Source organism: Vitis vinifera, chromosome 13 (assembly GCF_030704535.1).
Source record: "Vitis vinifera cultivar Pinot Noir 40024 chromosome 13, ASM3070453v1".
Lineage (NCBI taxonomy): Eukaryota > Viridiplantae > Streptophyta > Magnoliopsida > Vitales > Vitaceae > Vitis > Vitis vinifera.
The window spans coordinates 7,972,710-7,990,268 of NC_081817.1; positions in this window are offsets into that span (position 1 = coordinate 7,972,710).

Consider the following 17,559-nt stretch of genomic DNA (forward strand, 5'->3'; position numbering starts at 1 on the left):
TTTCCCGTGCATTATATTTAATAGAGAAAAATCTTTCTATTTCTTTTGTAGAGACTATTTATGCTAATAACGTGTTGTGTAAAAGCAATGAGAGCATATATAACACAATAAAACAAATATGAAAAGATAATTTAAAGTTATATATTTCTTAAATATCTCACATATTTGATTTTGTAAGTGTGGAGCAATTTACACATGAACTAACTAGGAAGTATTTCAATAATCAAACTAATTGTAGTGATGGATCAAGGTATGAGAGAGATCCATGCATCTTCAAGTATAAATAAAATGTGAAATAAATGATAAAAAATGAATAATAAACAATGTGTTCAAAGATGATAACAAAATAAATAAAAACATAATGTTTAATCATAACAAACATTTCCATCACCAATTAGATGATCAATTTTGCCATTAAGATTCTCAAAGAAATCTGAAACATCTAAATGTGTTAGATCCATTGGGTCATCACTATCAATGAAGTTCATTTCAACTTTCTTTCATTTTGTTTTTATTGAGGCTTGATAAAGGTCAACAAAATGTTTTGAAGTACGACAAGTACATGACCAGTGTCCTTTCATGCCACATCTATGACACTCATTCTCATCAGCATGTTTACTTTGTGGTTCTATGACCTTTTCAAGTTGCGTAGTTGAATTATTCCACTTCTGGTGGTTTAAGTTTTTCTTTTTACTTTGAGAACCACTACGATGAGAAGAATTATGTTTACCATGACCTCGATCATGACCACGTCCTTTACCCTAGGCCTCGTCCATATCCTCGTCTTTGTTCATGTCCAAGGGTTTGAACATATGTGGCATTGGCTTCAGGCAATGACATAAACCCAGTAGGACGAGATTGATGGTTTTTCAATAAAAGCTCATTATTTTGTTCAGCCACAAGAAAACATGAGATTAATTCCGAATATTTAGTGAAATTATGCTCTTGATATTGCTACTGCAAGAGCACCATTTGAGGCATGAAAAGTCGTAAATGTTTTTTCAAGCATATCTTCTTCAGCAACTTTTTCTCCACACAATTTGAATTGTGAGCTAATTTTGAATAAGGTCGAGTTGTAGTCACTAACAGACTTGAAATCTTGTAATGTTAAGTGCATCCAATCATAGCATGCCTTTGGAAGGATTATGGTATTTTGGTGGTCATATCATTCCCTTAGATTATTCCAAAGGATGAAATGATCTTTGACCGTAAGGTATTCACCTTTTAATCCTTCATCAATGTGATGACGAAGGAATATCAAAGCTTTGGTACGATCTTATAGGGATGCTTCATTTCCTTCTTTAATGGTATTTCCAAGATTTATTGACAATTTTGTTTTGTATAACTTTTGGTTAAACAAAAGAATTAAAAATTGTATGCATAGCTTCTAGCTATGAAACTATTGTTAATAAAAATTGTTTTCCATAATTCCTATTGTGAAAGATAAGTGAATACAAAATAAAAATTAAAAGCCAATATTTTTCTTAACTTTGAGTTATGATTATTTTGTTAAAATAAGAAAATATGCAAAATTGTACATAGCTTCAGGCTATGAACTATTTATGTATAACTTCTAGTTACACAATATAATTAAAATAAATTAAAGAAACTAAAAGTTAATATTTTTCATAGCTTCAAGTTATGATTATTTTGTCATAATAAGAAAATATTTAAATTTGTACATAGCTTCAGGTTATGAACTATTTTTTATATAGATTTATACATAGCTTCAGGCTATGACCATTTATTTATTTATTTTACACTTTTTAGCTATATAATATTATTTGATATAACATCCAGTTATACCGTAAAATTAAAAACAAATAATTAGGGATCATATACATAACTTCTGGTCATGTATTTGTAATTTTGTAATTTTCCCCATAACTTCTAGTTATAGGGATTGCACATATTTTTCATAACTTCTGATTATGAATTTATCCCATAATTTATAATTTATCCTATAACTTTTGGTTATAGGGGTTGTACATATTTTTCATAACTTTTGGCTATGAATTTACCTTATAATTTATAATTTATCCCATAACTTCTGGTTATAGGGATTATGCATATTTATGTATTCAAATAAAATAAGTGAAAATAGAGAGTCAAAGGGTAATAAAGTAGAAAATCATGATATAAGTTTATCACATACCTTTTGTGAGAAAGAAGAGAGAATATCTTTCTATTTCTCTAAAGGGAAGAATGTCTTTCTATTTCTTTGAATAGAGAAAAATCTTTCTATTTCTTTTGTAGAGACTATTCGTGTTGATAACGTGTTGTAAAACAAAGTGAGAGAAGAAGAAAGCAAGAAAGAGAGAATAAAATGCATGAGAAAACTCTATTGAATTTCATTAGGGGTCTCTCCCTTTTATAAGGAGTTACAAAAGATATTTATGGATGATCATCCACAAGTTATCATATTGATACAAAATCTCATATTTTATAATAATTTAGTTTTTTTTCTTTTGAAGTTTCTTAAAAAATTATCTTTTATTTAACCTTGAAAAAACTATTAAAAACAATCAAAATTAAAAGGCACTAACGAAAAAACTCAAATCAAAGCAAAAAATAAAAAAATAATAATTTTGAGAATATATTAATTAAATTGGGAAAAAAAATAAAAATAGTAAAAATGAAATGATTTTGATGTAAAAGATTAAAGTGGTATTTGAAAAAATTGAAAATTAAGTACCGAAACAACTACAACTTGAATTATAAGTATTGAATTAATAGAAAGAAAAGTGTTTGATATTATCTTGAACTTAAATCTTTAATGTAATTTAATAGTTTAACCTTATACTTACTAGATCAAAATATCTGTTTATATGGATATATCATAGTTTGAATTTCATTGATATATCGAGATATATTAGGAAATTTGTGTGAAAAATTTGATAAAAAATATTAGTGACACAAAAATTAATAAAAAAACTTATAAAAATATTGGGAAAAAAACACTATTACATCTATGATTTTTTAAAACTATTTATAATTTTATTTTCAAATTTATATTTATTTTATATTTAATTAGTAATGTGACAATTGTGTTTTGGATCCGGTTGATGAGAATGATATAAAATATGAAGAGACCAATATACCATTCAAAATTATTTTGAGTATTTTCTACAACAATATTTGACAAACTTTTTTATCTTAATTTTTTTTAATAATTATTCTGAAAATTTATTATTTTTAGAAAACTATTTTTTTTAAAAAAAATACATTCTAAAAAATATCATTTAAAAAAAATAATTTTGACATATTTTTAGTTATTTTTTACATACATAATTTTAAATATATATATTTTCCAAGATGTTTGATTTTTAAATAATAATAATAATAATAATTTATTTTTATTTTTTTGGAAAATGTTGTATTTTTTTTCCAAATCCCTAAATTAAATTAAATTTTATTGAGGTTTACAAAATGAATGAAATTTAAATTAATGTTTTTTTACTCTTTTTTTTTCATAGTCAATAAAGGTCATTTTTTGAAAGATAAAAAATTCATATCATTCTTTTCAATTTTCACACTTCCTCTAGGTCTTAGACTTAAATAATGAACTTATATGGATCAAACCTTAATTTTTGAGCCCAACTAGGTCCAAAACACAATTGTCCCATTAATATATAACATAATAGAAGTAAAGAAGGACTCTTTGAAAAACTATGATAATGATATTTATGTTTTAATAATCAATCAAAATCTTGAAATATCGGGAAAAGTTTACTAAAATCACCAAATTAGATATTCCCATTAAAATATCCTATCTTAATTTTAGCGAAATATCTCCCATGTTTCCCAAAATTTAATCCTACGATATTTTAAAAAATTTAAACATTATAAGTAATACCTCAAGCAATATCTCATGAAAATGAAAATGAAAAAAAATTATTTTTTTAGACAAATATTTTTATTCTATAGAAATATAGGGACTATTTTTTAACCATAATCTATATAAAAAGTAAATAAAAATGAAAAAAATTTGATATCAAACCTTCATTTAATAATGTTTCTTAATTTCAAAATTTTAATTACGATAATAAAACTAATTAACTAACATTTTTACTTGTAATTATGTTTTAATTTTATATAATAAAGACTTTATTTTATAAAAGTTCAGTTTTAATAATATAAAAAAATTAGTATATTTATCATAAATCTACCACTTTATTACTATTACTATGTTTTTATCTTAATTTAATCAAATTAAATGTAAATTTTTTATTAGATATAATTTGATTGTTCCATAAAAATATTTCATAAATAGTAAATAATAATAATAAAAATAGTGAAATGTTTAATTTTCATCATCATAATATTTTATTTGTTTAATAAAATTGTTGAGAGTATATTGGACTCTTGGAAAATGTTATAATAAAGGAAAAAAAAAAGGAGAAATGAAGTAGGAAATATATATTATATCAAATTTTTAAAAATATTTTCCAAAAAAATTAAGATTCAAATTTGTGAAACAATCGTGATTTAATTAAGAAAATCACCCAAGATGAGAGGAGAATGGTGATAAAAAAATTTCAAAAATAAATAATTAAAACAACAAAGCTTATAAATAATAATGCAAATAACTAAATAGTATAAAGAGAAATGTAATTTTTTTTATAGTGGTTTTGGCAACCCACCTATCATTCACTTTCCTCAATCTTCAAATCGAGAAAGGTTGCATTAGCCAAATCTTCCAACATAAGTGTGGGGCCATTACCTAATTTTCTGAATGCTCGACTATGTATATTTCATAAATAGTAAATAATAATAATAAAAATAGTGAAATGTTTAATTTCCATCATTATAATATTTTATTCGTTTAATAAAACTATTGAGAGTATATTTGAATCTTGCAAAATGTTATAACAAAGGAAAAAAATAGGAGAAAAAATGAGGTAAGAAATATATATTATATGAAATTTTTGAAAATATTTTCCAAAAAAAATTAAGATTCAAATTTGTGAAACAAGGGTAATTTAATTAAGAAAATCACCCAAGATGAGAGATGAATCGAGTGATAATTTTTTTTTGAAAATTAATAATTAAAACAACAAAGCTTATAAATAATAATGCAAATAACTAAATAGTATAAAGAGAAATGTAATTTTTATTATTATTATTATTTTTATAATGGTGTACGCACAAATTTCATAAATTTTGGTCCTGCAAAATTAGCAAAACAAATAGGAAAATAATGGGAACAAAATATTTATTGAAATTAAAAATATTGTGGGTACAATCTCAAAAATAATATTCTTTCCAAAAAAATATTTTCCCTTTGATTATTTTACCTTGATCACACTTTGAAAGACGACGATAACGTTTTCTTAATTTTGAAAATCAATTAAGGGTCACAAGTGGCTTATTCTCGAATGACCTTGTTAAATGACGAAGAACGCGTGTAGCAGCTCTTTTGTCGTTTACTAAACTTGTACGAAATTACTTTTGGATTTTCTCCTTAGGATTTTCCTTTCTCGATTTTTCTGATTTCTAGAATTTTCTAATTTCTCCTCCTTTCTTGATGGAAAACACCTCTATTTAAATGTAAAGATAGAGAATTTGAATTTCAAATTCCCAAATTTTAGTTGCTTCATTCAAGTGATTTAGTTCCTTGATTTTAGCAAATTTTCTTCTCTGGGAAGTTTTACCAATAAGATAATAATAATAATAATAATAATTTTCTTATTATTATTATTATCATTTTTATAGTTCGAAGACCAAATTAGTGGTAATTTAATCCACTAATTTTTTTATGTCTATAAATGCCCCCACTTCAAGACGCATCACGTACATGCATTGTCATGTGGATGGGGTGAGTTTTGAAGTAATAATTTTTTTTCAAAGAAATATTTTAATAGGAAGTTTCTTCTTTTTTCCAAAAAAAATAATATTTCTTTCCCACTTTATTTTTCGAACTCCATTTTGTTTTCCTATTTGCTTTACACTTTCAGTCCTCTTCCATTTTGTCATCCCTATATACATTTATATATATATATATATATATATATATATATATATATATATATATATGGGACAATAGTTGAGAAACTTGACTTGAACTTTTTTAGAGAACTCTTTTGGTCTTTGAGTGTTCTTCAACCCGACTTGAATTCACCGCGAGAAATCTTCACCTCTTCAAACTAGTAAGTTTTTTTTATCTATATATATATATTGACTTGTGGTTCCATCCCTATTGACTTGGGCATGCAACCACCAATCTCCAATATATATAAAGCCATTCATGTGATCTCCTCAAAAGTGAATTTTTTTTTTTTTTTTTTTTTTTTTGTGCATGGAAAAAGTCAAACCCTCTATAATGATTTTATATATATATATGTTGAAACGTGTACTTTTTTCTTAATTTTTTTTTCAAAAAAGAAAAAGACTTACTTTTTTCGAACGCCTATTAGCGTCCATTATTCGCAAAGACGAATTTGATTTAGGTAATTAAATTAATTAATTAATTTAAATTACCTTAATATTTGAAGGAGAATTTTTAATAAAATTAAATATCCATAAAAAAAATATATGAATATTTAAAATTTGATCCTCGTGTAATCAAGTCGTAGCCTTGACGCGAAGTAGTGTTGTATTTTCGGCACTTATGTGCTAAAGTCTTCACCCATGAAAATTGACTTGACTTGAATGCATAGTGGTGTTCAAGTTTTAACATTTAATTAAAACCAGAATAATACTTGGTATCTATGCAAACAAGTTATAGCCCGATGCTACGTGGTGTTGTATTTTCGGCACTTATGTGCTAAAGTCTTCACTCATGCAAATTGGCTTGACTTGAATGCATAGTGATATTCAAATTTTAACATTTAATTAACACCAGAATAATAATTGGTATTTATGCAAACAAGTTAATAGCCCTGATGTTATGCGGTGTTGTATTTTCGGCACTTATGTGCTAAAGTCTTCACTTATGCAAATTGGCTTGACTTAAATGCATAATGATATTCAAGTTTTAACATTTAATTAAAACTAAAATAATAATTGGTATCTATGCAAACAAGTTATGGCCTTGATGTTATACGGTATTGTAATTTCAGCACTTAATACGACTTGAGTGCTAAGGTTTTTACCCATGCAAATTGGCTTGACTTAAATGCATAGTGACATCTAAAAACTTAGACCCATATTTTATTCATCTCTCTTTCTACCTTTTTTTTTTGTGTAGGATGGTGTTCTTCAAATGTTTCAAGAAGAAAACCGTAACCATTCTTGAGGATGATAGTGAAGATTTTGATAAATGGACTACCTTATCAGTGCATAAGTCACTTATTGACCTTCAATCTTTGTCAATGATAGTGACAAAGGACCCATTACACATTTCTTCTTAGTCTCGAGTTGTCTCTTGCAAGCTTACAAATATCGGAAATTCAATACCTAATAAGGTAAAACCTGTTTATGATGTTTTGTTGTTGAATTCCTCTCACCCAACTACTACTAAGGTTCATGATGAATTTGGATTGTTGGGTTCTTGTGTTCGTGATGGAGAAGCCAAATGGGGAAGCTCATTCAAAGTACTTGGGGAATCTTTCTTTACCGAAGAATATTGGGAATGGGTTGAGGAGGTATTGGGTCGGCATGGACCATTTCTTAAAGGATGTAAGCTTTATAAAGCTATTTTTGCATCTTTATTCAAATATAATCATCATGCCTCTATGATTAGGGCCTTTTATGAACGTTGGTATCCTACCACTAACACCTTGCATACTTCCATTGGAGAGGTTTCCATCTCCATTTGGGACTTGTATCATATTACTGGACTACCCATCATTGGATCTTTTTATGATGAGATGGTACCGAGCGCGGAAGAGTTATCTAATAATGCAACAAATTCCCCACTCCCACCAAGTTGTCGAAATTTATTCATTGCACATCATCGAATTTGCTCTGAGATGAAAGGGAAGTCTTCAGTCAAGTTAGCCTCTTGGGTGTCATTTTGGTACAAAGGCTCCATGAAGTATGCAAAACCTCCAAAGAAAAGTACAAGGAATAAGGTGTAGAGGCCTAAGAAGACTCATAACCCCTCCAGGGAAATTGATCATGTTAAATCTTGTATTCAGTTAGAGATGAAAGTTTTTGACAACCATGGCATACCCGAGGCAGATGTTAAAGAGACTTACTTGGCTGCTTTCTTGGCATGTTGGTTATGCAAGTTTGTTCTTTCTTGGGGAGGTGTCAACTTGATTCGTCCTGGAGTTTTCAAGGTAGCTAGTAGAATGGCTCAAGGTGAGACATTTAGCCTTGTTGTTCTGGTGTGAGCAAACATTTATAATGGCTTAAATGAAATAGCTTGTCTTCGAAGCCTAGAACTAATGCATCTATTTTCCCTATTCATTATTTATACAGATGGTTAAGTGAATGTTTTGATACCCATTTCATTTCTCCTTCTTGGAACCATCCCTCATGGATGACTTATTACGCCGACGAGTTTTCTACTAAGTGTTTTGATGATTTGCAAGCTCAAGCTTTGATAATGTCTTACAAATGCGTAAAGTTAGACCACCTGGCATTGTGCCACAAGGACTGTGTGCACTGGACTGATAATGAATCTATTAGTGTTACCAAAGTTTCTTACCCCATAAGTCTTCGCTCTAGCTATTTATATTTGCGACAAGGTAACCATCAGGTGATCTAACCGTATTATCCTCATTGGTTTTCCAGGCAATTTAGGTGTCCTCAAGGCCTTTCGGGGGGTTTTCCAGAGATTTTTTGTATTGGAACTTTAGAGACGGTGTACCAACATTAGGAGTCATGCATTAGGCTTGGTACCTACTCCAAAGTTACTATACTAGATTATCATAGTCTTAAAGAGTTTTCAGTCACCAAGGCTTATGCGGTTGGTGGATCGAAGTGCGTAATCTTGATAAGGAAATTCTTACTACTGCTTGTATAGAGCCTCCTCCTGATTCTTCTCGACAAATACCCTCAAAGTCTTTAGAGAGTAGAATGCGCAAGGATGACTCAAGTGTTTCTAATAAGGAGAATGTTAAAGACAATGTTGATAATGATTTTGATGATTTACCTGATGATTCAAGAGCTTCTTCTAAGCACTCAATGGGTGGACATCAAACTAATACCTCTACACACTTAAAACATGAGGAAACTATTTTCAATGGTGGTAGTACTCACTATCACAAGACTTTGAAGTAACATAACAATGCACAAGGTCTTTATGTATCAGATGACAACTCTAAAAATACAAGTGAATGTCACTTCAAACATTGAAAGATTAGACCCAACCCTGTGTACTATGATGAGACTAACTCTCATCCTCTTGATGCAAATGTCTTCTTTGCTGACATCCCAACTTCTACTCAACCAATGAAACTTGATGGTGAAGAAGTAATTTTTTTTTCATTGATACTAACAAAAATAATTATTTGCCTTAGGTGGTGGCCGGTGACAACCAATTTGTTGATGAAGGAGATGAGTCATCTCCTAAGGATTGGTTTAAAAATGTTGTTGCTACTAGGGAGTCAATGCCCTTTACCTCGACTATGCAACGAGATAATCACTCAATCACCCCATTACCTTTGCCTCGTTCTCGTTTGGATGATGAAGGTATTACTAACATCTTAAGTGATGTTCTGATTGAATCTCAAGGTCAAAAGACCACAATTGGAGATACAACATAGGATGAATTGACACTTTTAGTAGTTGCAAGTTTAATTGTTGAACAACAATCTCCATGCCCTACTGTGGTTGCTCCTTCTACTTCCATCTACATATTCGACGTCGAACAAATCATCCTTAATGCCCAACGCTAAGCAACACTTATGATAGAAGAAGACATTAAAGAGATGATTATCAAAATTTCCAATGAGTGTCTCCCATTATTGAGAGGAAAAATTGATGAGTTTTTCATTGCTATCACGAAGATTGGAGTGGACCCTTCACCATTGAAGTCTCAGACTGAGAAGTACATGGAAAGTGTAGATCACCTCGATGCAGTGCAACACACCCATTCTATGAAGATATCTTCGAAAGTACAAAGCGAATGTTTAGCTATTGTTGCGTTTCAGATTGTGGATACTCTAAACTCTAAGGGTGTACAGGAAAACCGTCGTCAATCATTAAAGGTTGACTTAGCTACTCTCGATGCTAAACATGAAGCACTTAAGAAGGAATTGGAGCAACTAGGTATACAAAAAGAGCGCCTTCACAACTCAATCTTGGAGATCGATGAGATTATAACCAATAAACAGAATGATGTTTCTCGCTTGAGGAAAGAACACGTCATTATCGCCCAAACCCCTATGCTTACTAATGTTGATGTCAAGACTTTAGAGGCACTTCAAGAAGCCTTAAGGACTCAACGTGACGAGCTTGCATGCTTGGTGTGGATGTGATCGTTGTTCCTTTTTACTTAGTTTTAGCTCTCATTCTTTTCCTTCATTCATTATTATTTTTTATTAAGATGTAATAAAGTCTAGCATTTGTTTAGCTAGATTTATTTATTAATAAAAATGAGATTTTTTTTTTTTTTTGTAGTGATTGAATTCAAGTGGTTTCCCCGAGTTGTCTTCAAAGAGAGGAGATCGAGTCAAACGTATTTCCATTTTTTTTACGCTTTAACTTTTGTTAAGACTAAAAGAAAGATTTAATCTTGCAAGCATATGTCCTAACTTTTTCCTAAGTCACCTTTTCAAGTTTTCAACTTAGCAGACTTTTTTTTATTTTATTTTTAGTGTGTCGTACACAGTTTATGCTCATGCGGGCCAGGAGAGACACTCGTCTTGAGTTTGATTGAAGGATGATAAATTCATGTCCTTGGAACAAAGTTTAATTGAGGGTCAAAGATGACTTATTCTCAACCAAACTTGTGAAAACCTTTCTTAAGCATTTTGGAGAACAAAAGAAGTCCTTTGAATTCGTCTTGATTTTCTTTAGCCTTAAAAGTAGATGAATGACTCTTTTATATTGTGTTCGATATTCTTCCACGAGCTTGTTGAAGAATGTGTCAAGCTTGGACTTGATTTTAATCCAATGGTGGTAAACACATGTTATTGGAGCAAAATTTAATTGAGGGTCAATGATGACTTGATCTCAAGTAAACTTATAAACAATTTTCTCAAGTGTTTTGAAAAACCCAACCTTATATTTTTTAGCTTTGAAGGTGGATGACTAACACTTTTGTTTGTGTTTGATATTCTTCCATGAGCTTGTTGAAGAGTGTTTGGAGTTTGATTTTAACTTTTGAAGCTTCATTTTTGGATTTAGCTTTTGGGTTGCATCGCCTTTTTGAGAACGCGTCATGCTGAAAGAAAATAACACTTGTATGTAGAGAAGTTGGAGATTTTAGTTTGGAATCTCCGAATTTGACTTCTTTAATACAAAGAGTTTGTTCCTTAGTTTAAGAAGTTTGCCAAGAACGATTTTTTTTTATTTTTTATTTACTACAATTTAAGTTCTTATAGGATAGAAGCAATATGCAGTTTAGGCTCATGCTTTAGGTAGCATTACTGGAATGCTGAGGTTTGAAAACAATTGTGGTAAAATTTGATGTCATGCTCTCTTCATCATCACTAGTGAAAGTGATGGTTGCACAACATGTTGCACAATTGTGGCATTTGTTCTCAAACTATTTTGCCCCCTTTATTTTTGTAGCATAGAGTGATGGATTCCTATGTATTTGGATAAATGCAATTCGTGTTTCCTCAAGAAGTTGTAACATTTCATGGATATTGAAGAGCGATGGTAAGCACTGTAGGTTTGCTACTACCTCATCATCTTCCTTGGTTTTGCTTGGCTTTGTACCAAAAGTGTTTTCTTCATCCTTACTTGACTCATTTTCTTCCCAAATCTCATGACAAGAGACTATATGAGTTGATGTCACCATCTCTCTATTGAAGAACTCTAGAGGGAAGTATTCTTCTAAGGTGATAGGGGTGATGAGTTTTTGTACCAATAGGTCATCAACCTATACAATCACTTGTTTTCTTTTAGGTTTCTTTTTTTTTCTTCGCATGTCGATGAATATTTTGCTTACGTTGTTTCTTCTTAGGAAGATTTGGGTATGGATAAGATTCTTGCTTCTTACAAGGTCTTCTTCGTGTCACTAATGTCTAGCCTCCTTCGTTATACAACATTGATTCATTATCAAAATAGAAGTGAAGAAGGGTGTCTTGACATGACACTTGTGTTTGCTTTGGTTTCGGTGACTTGCATTGGATAATACCAATGCATGTCCCCAGTGTCTTAGGTAGGACATGTAACGAAACAGGATCGAGGGACCCAAATGTGACTATAGCATGATTTGACTCTACTACTTGATCTAGATCTAGATGGATTCTTCCTTGTTTTGCAAGTTTCATTATGAGGTCTTTTAAGATGAAACATTTTTCCACCGGTGACTAACGATTTGATGGTAATGACAATAGTTCAGATCATTAACATGACCCATTTCTTCTAAACCTTTTTCTGGAGCAGGTCTTCCAACATGCTAGGCACATCAGAGTCAGGAAAATGATACTTTTTCTCATCTAATTCCTTCATGGTGAACTGACATCTCTCATTTTCCTGGATTGGTCTAGCCTCTTTTACTTCCTTTTTTTTATCTTGCACTGAGATTTTGATAGGAGTCGCATTTACTATCATTGACTCCTGGATGGGTTTTATTGAATTCTTATCACTTGATTTCCCATTGTGTCTTTTTCTTTGCTGGTCCATGATAAGGTCCTTTTTAGCACCATGGTTGGCTATGTTGAGCTCCATGTCATGTGGTCGAGTAGCTAATTCTTTAAAGGTACGGGGTCGTATCCCTTGGAGAATGTATCAGAGACCCCAATGCATTCCTTGTATGCCCATCTCTAGGTTGATACATCATATAATCTATCTTTGCAGTCAATGCTTAAGGAATGCCAACGGTTGATATAATCTACAATTGACTCGTCTTTCTATTGATTAGTGTTAGTAAGTTCCACCATACTTACAGTTCATCGGGTGTTATAGAAACGGTTGAGGAATTCACGTTCAATTTGGTTCCAACTATCGATATACTCAGGTGCAAGGTCTATGTACCAATCAAAAGCATTCACTCGAAGAGAACAGACGAATTGTTTAACTAATAAGTCACCATCTGTACCTGCATTATTACAAGTTTCAACGGAATGGGCAACATGTTGTTTTGGATTTCCTTTCTCATCAAATGATTGAAATTTTGGAGGTTGATAACCCACAGGCATACATAGGTTATCAATACTCTTAGTGTAAGGTTTAGAGTACATGAGCGTACTTTGTGAGTGTCCACCGTACTGCGCTCTAATGGTGTTAGTTATCATGTCCTGAAGTTGTTGGACAGATAATGATGCCACTGAGGTAGATTCTGCCGTTTGTTTCTCAACTTGCATTGTCCTATACATATGTGGTACATCATCGAGAGGAGATGCAACATTCGGAAAGTGGTTGAGTCCTTGACTCACCCGTATTTTGTACTTATGTCTCAACCTTGTTTATGAGGGAAGCTATTTTCATATCCTTATTCTTAACCGTCTTGGTGAGTTTGGCGATGCCATGAGCCATTTCTGCTAATTGTTCTTCTAAGAATGTAGTGTCAGTTGCCATTACCGGCATAGTCATCGAGAAAAGAGAAGTAAAAGAGTTGGAACGATTGGAGTAGTTTTCCTCATTTGACATTCCAGTTGGCGATTCGGAGTGTGAGTCGGTGCTAGAGTTGGCATCGGTAACAAAGCAAGAAGATTTATCCCTAAAGTCCCTTAGTGCTGAAGGGAGTTTTCTCCTACTATAAAGACTATGCATCTTTGCTCCCAGAGAGGCCAAGGTGATGAGTGGTTGGTGCTCATCATGTGTTCTTATCGGTTTTAGCAAACAAACAGACTTGTTTGTTTTGTTGAAAATGAAGATGTTGATTTTGCTTTGCAACCAGTCATGGGGCCTGTAGTGGCATCGTGTGTTGATTGTGCAATGACGATCTAGTCATCGCCCTTATTGATATGCATAACTTGAGTTCTTTTGGGTGCCATTGATGTAGTAGAGATCAATCTTCTAACAAAAGATATGAGAGGCAGAGACGTCTCATAAGGCGTACCAAAAATTTGTACGCACAAATTTCGTAAATTTTGGTCCTGTAAAATTAGCAAAACAAATAGGAAAATAATGCAAACAAAATATTTATTAAAATTAAAAATATTGTGGGTACAATCTCAAAAATAATATTCTTTCCAAAAGAATGTTTTCCCTCTGATTCTTTTGCCTTGATCATACTTTGAAAGACGATGATAATGTTTTCTTGATTTCAAAGATCAATCGAGGCCCACAAGTGGCTTATTCCTGAATAACCTTGTTGAATGACAAAGAACGTGCGTAACAATTCTTTTGCCATTTACCGAAGTTGCAGGGAGATTTGATGAAACTCTTTCTTTTGTTGTGAAACCCTTTTTCTCGTACGAAGTTATCTTTAGATTTTCTCCTTAGGATTTTCTTTTCTCGATTTTTCTAATTTCTCCCCCCTTCTTGATGGAAGACACCTCTATTTATAGGTGAAGATAGAGAATTTGAATTTCAAATTCTCAAATTTTAGTTACTTAATTCAAGGGATTTAATTCCTTGATTTTAGCAAACTTTCTTCTTCGAGAAGTTTTACCAACAAAATAATAATAATAATAATATTCTTATTATTATTATTATTATTGTCCTTTTTATAGTTGGAGATAAGGGAAACTTATCTATCTATATATATATATATATATATATATATTAATTTATTCATTTTGAAGACCAAATTAGTGGTAATTTAATCCACTAATTTTTTTATGTCTACAAATGGTTATGGCAACCCACCTACGTTCACTTTTCACTTTCCTCAATCTCCAAATCGAGTAAGGTTGCATTAGCCAAAGCTTCCAACATAAGTGTGAGGGCTATTACCTAATTTTCAGCATGCTCAACTATGTCGCCCGAGTAAGGCACCTAACATTCAATAATAGGATAAGAGAGACGTCCATTAAAACATGAGACATATCATAATTGATGCCCTTAATATGAGGAAACTTAGAAGTGATGATTCTAACAGTGACCCCAATACCACCTCCCACATCAACCAACACTTTAAGGCCTTCAAACCCTTTGTAAATCTGGAGTATCCTTTTCATTATCAACGTAGTATGATTTGACATTGCTTCATTGAACACCCTCTTGAATCTTTGATTTGTTCTTAGGTATTCAAATGATGTCATTCCGTATGCCCGATTGAAGGTAATTCCTTCTTCCAGTATAGCATCATTCAAGTGGTACCTTAGAACAACCCAATTGATCAAGGTATAAATACAACCATACAGTGAATTCATCATCTTAGTCCTGAATCTTTCGATCCCCCTTGTGTTTGTTTCCCGAGACAATCAAAACCCCATTTTCCTCTTAAAAATCCCACTACTATTCCCAAAAAATAAAAACAAAATAATAAAAAGAGAAAAGAAAACCCCATTTGTCTATGGAAAATAAACTTCAAAATAGGGAAAAAGAACAAAGCTAACTATATAGTACCGACTTTCCATGAAGACCTTGTCGTGGTGCAATAGAAACAAAAGACCAATTGACCCATCGTCTAGGTTCTGGGTGAGGAACTTGCAAATGGGTCCAATGTCGTACAATCTCAAATTATATGTAATATGGGTCCAACGCCATACAATCTCGATTATATGTAATATATTTTAATTATTCACAACCAGCGTAAAACAGGGCTTGTGGCTGAAAAAGAGGTAATCGGTTAGGTATGATGATGGTGATGCTTTGGATAAACTGGTAAGTTGATTTATTTTTTTATTTAAGGTTGATTTATTATTATCTTTTTTTTTATTTAAGGCTTGGGCTTGCTTTAAGTATAGGGTAGGTTACAAACACCTAGCATAAATGATGGGTTGAGGGGTATTTTTGAAAATAAAAATTGATAAGGGTAGTTTTGGGAAACAAAAGATGTAAAACACCTTGTACTTTTATAAGTAGTATAGATTATTATTATTATTATTATTATTTGAAAAAAGTTTCCCTAGAAAAATTATAAAGTAAGAATTTTAAAAAAATAGAGTTTATTCTAATATTAATAAATTTAAAAAAATATCATATTCTTGATAATAAATAAATCAATAATAAATTTGTATTTATTATATAATATTAATAATTGTTTAATATAATAGAGAATAAAATTTGTTGTAGGAGTTTTTTGGATATAAAATATTTTACAATATGGTTGTACTTTAATATATAGTATAACAATAAATAAATAAGTAATTATTTTATATTAAATAAATTAATCATAATTAAAATAATTATATATTATTAAATTTATTATTTAATAAATAACCTTATTACTTTTTGAATTGGTAATTATAATTAAATAGGAAAATGTTTCCTCTTAAAATTTTAGAAAATAAAAAAATATTAATCCTATTTAAATAGGATTTTTTTTTTTTGCACAATATTTCCTAAACTTTTAGGAAACTAAAATAAGAATCTTACAATGTGTTTGTTTCTAAAGAAAAAGAATTCCCAAAAATAATAATAATAATAATAATAATAAAATATATAAAATGAATGGAAACATTTACATGGAAGATTCCAATTGTCAATTGATTTGGATGTCATGACAAGTAAACGGACATTTTTGGGAATAATTTGATGACTTATTAAAAAATGCATGTATTTAAAGTTATTTTTAAATATATAATGATAATAGTAATTTAAAATTTTTAAGGCTTTTTTTTTCCATATATTTTCATATTAGTGAATCAAATCTCACTTTTTCCAAATTTTTATATGTTTTCAATTTTTAATCTCATAGATTTCAAGAAAATCGTTCAAATAAAAAGGAATAAATAAAATAAAATAAAAATCATTTTTTCAAAAAGTATATATCCAACTTATAAAAGTCTTGAAATTCAAATACACTATATCAAAAAGTATAATCATTTTTAAAAAAAAAGTATACATCCAACTTATTTGTAAATAATTATTTAATAAATTAAAAAAATAATTTTATTTATAGTTATAATCAATTAAATTAATTTAAAAATAAAATTAGAAACAAAGACCATCTATTGTATTCATCACTCTGAGGCATTCCTCTACTGTTAACTAGCTAACTCAAATCCAAAAGAGTCAAGTAAAGAATCAAAAGAAGAGTCAAGTAAAACAAAATTTAATCAAATTTTGTTTTCTTTTGCCCCGGGAGAGGTGGAGGAATCAAAAGACTCAAAACTTCTTTTCAAGTCCGGATCCTCGCCTATAAATAGAGCTGCAAAATTCATCAACAGGCAGAGTTGGGAAGAAAGTTTAGAGAGAGCTTGAGATAGTGAGAAATTGAGAGTTCAAGTTTTGAGTCTTCAATTTTGAAAATTTTTGAATCCACTTCCACGTGCAGGAGAATGAAGTTTTGTTGCTCTAATAATTTTTTATTATGTGGAGAATTTTCTATTGTTTTTCTTGAAGTTGATGTTGCAACTCTTTTAAGAGGTTTCCTATATTTGAAAAACCAAAGGAAAAAAGGAATAGTCATCCTAACTTGTTGCATATATTTTTCATATT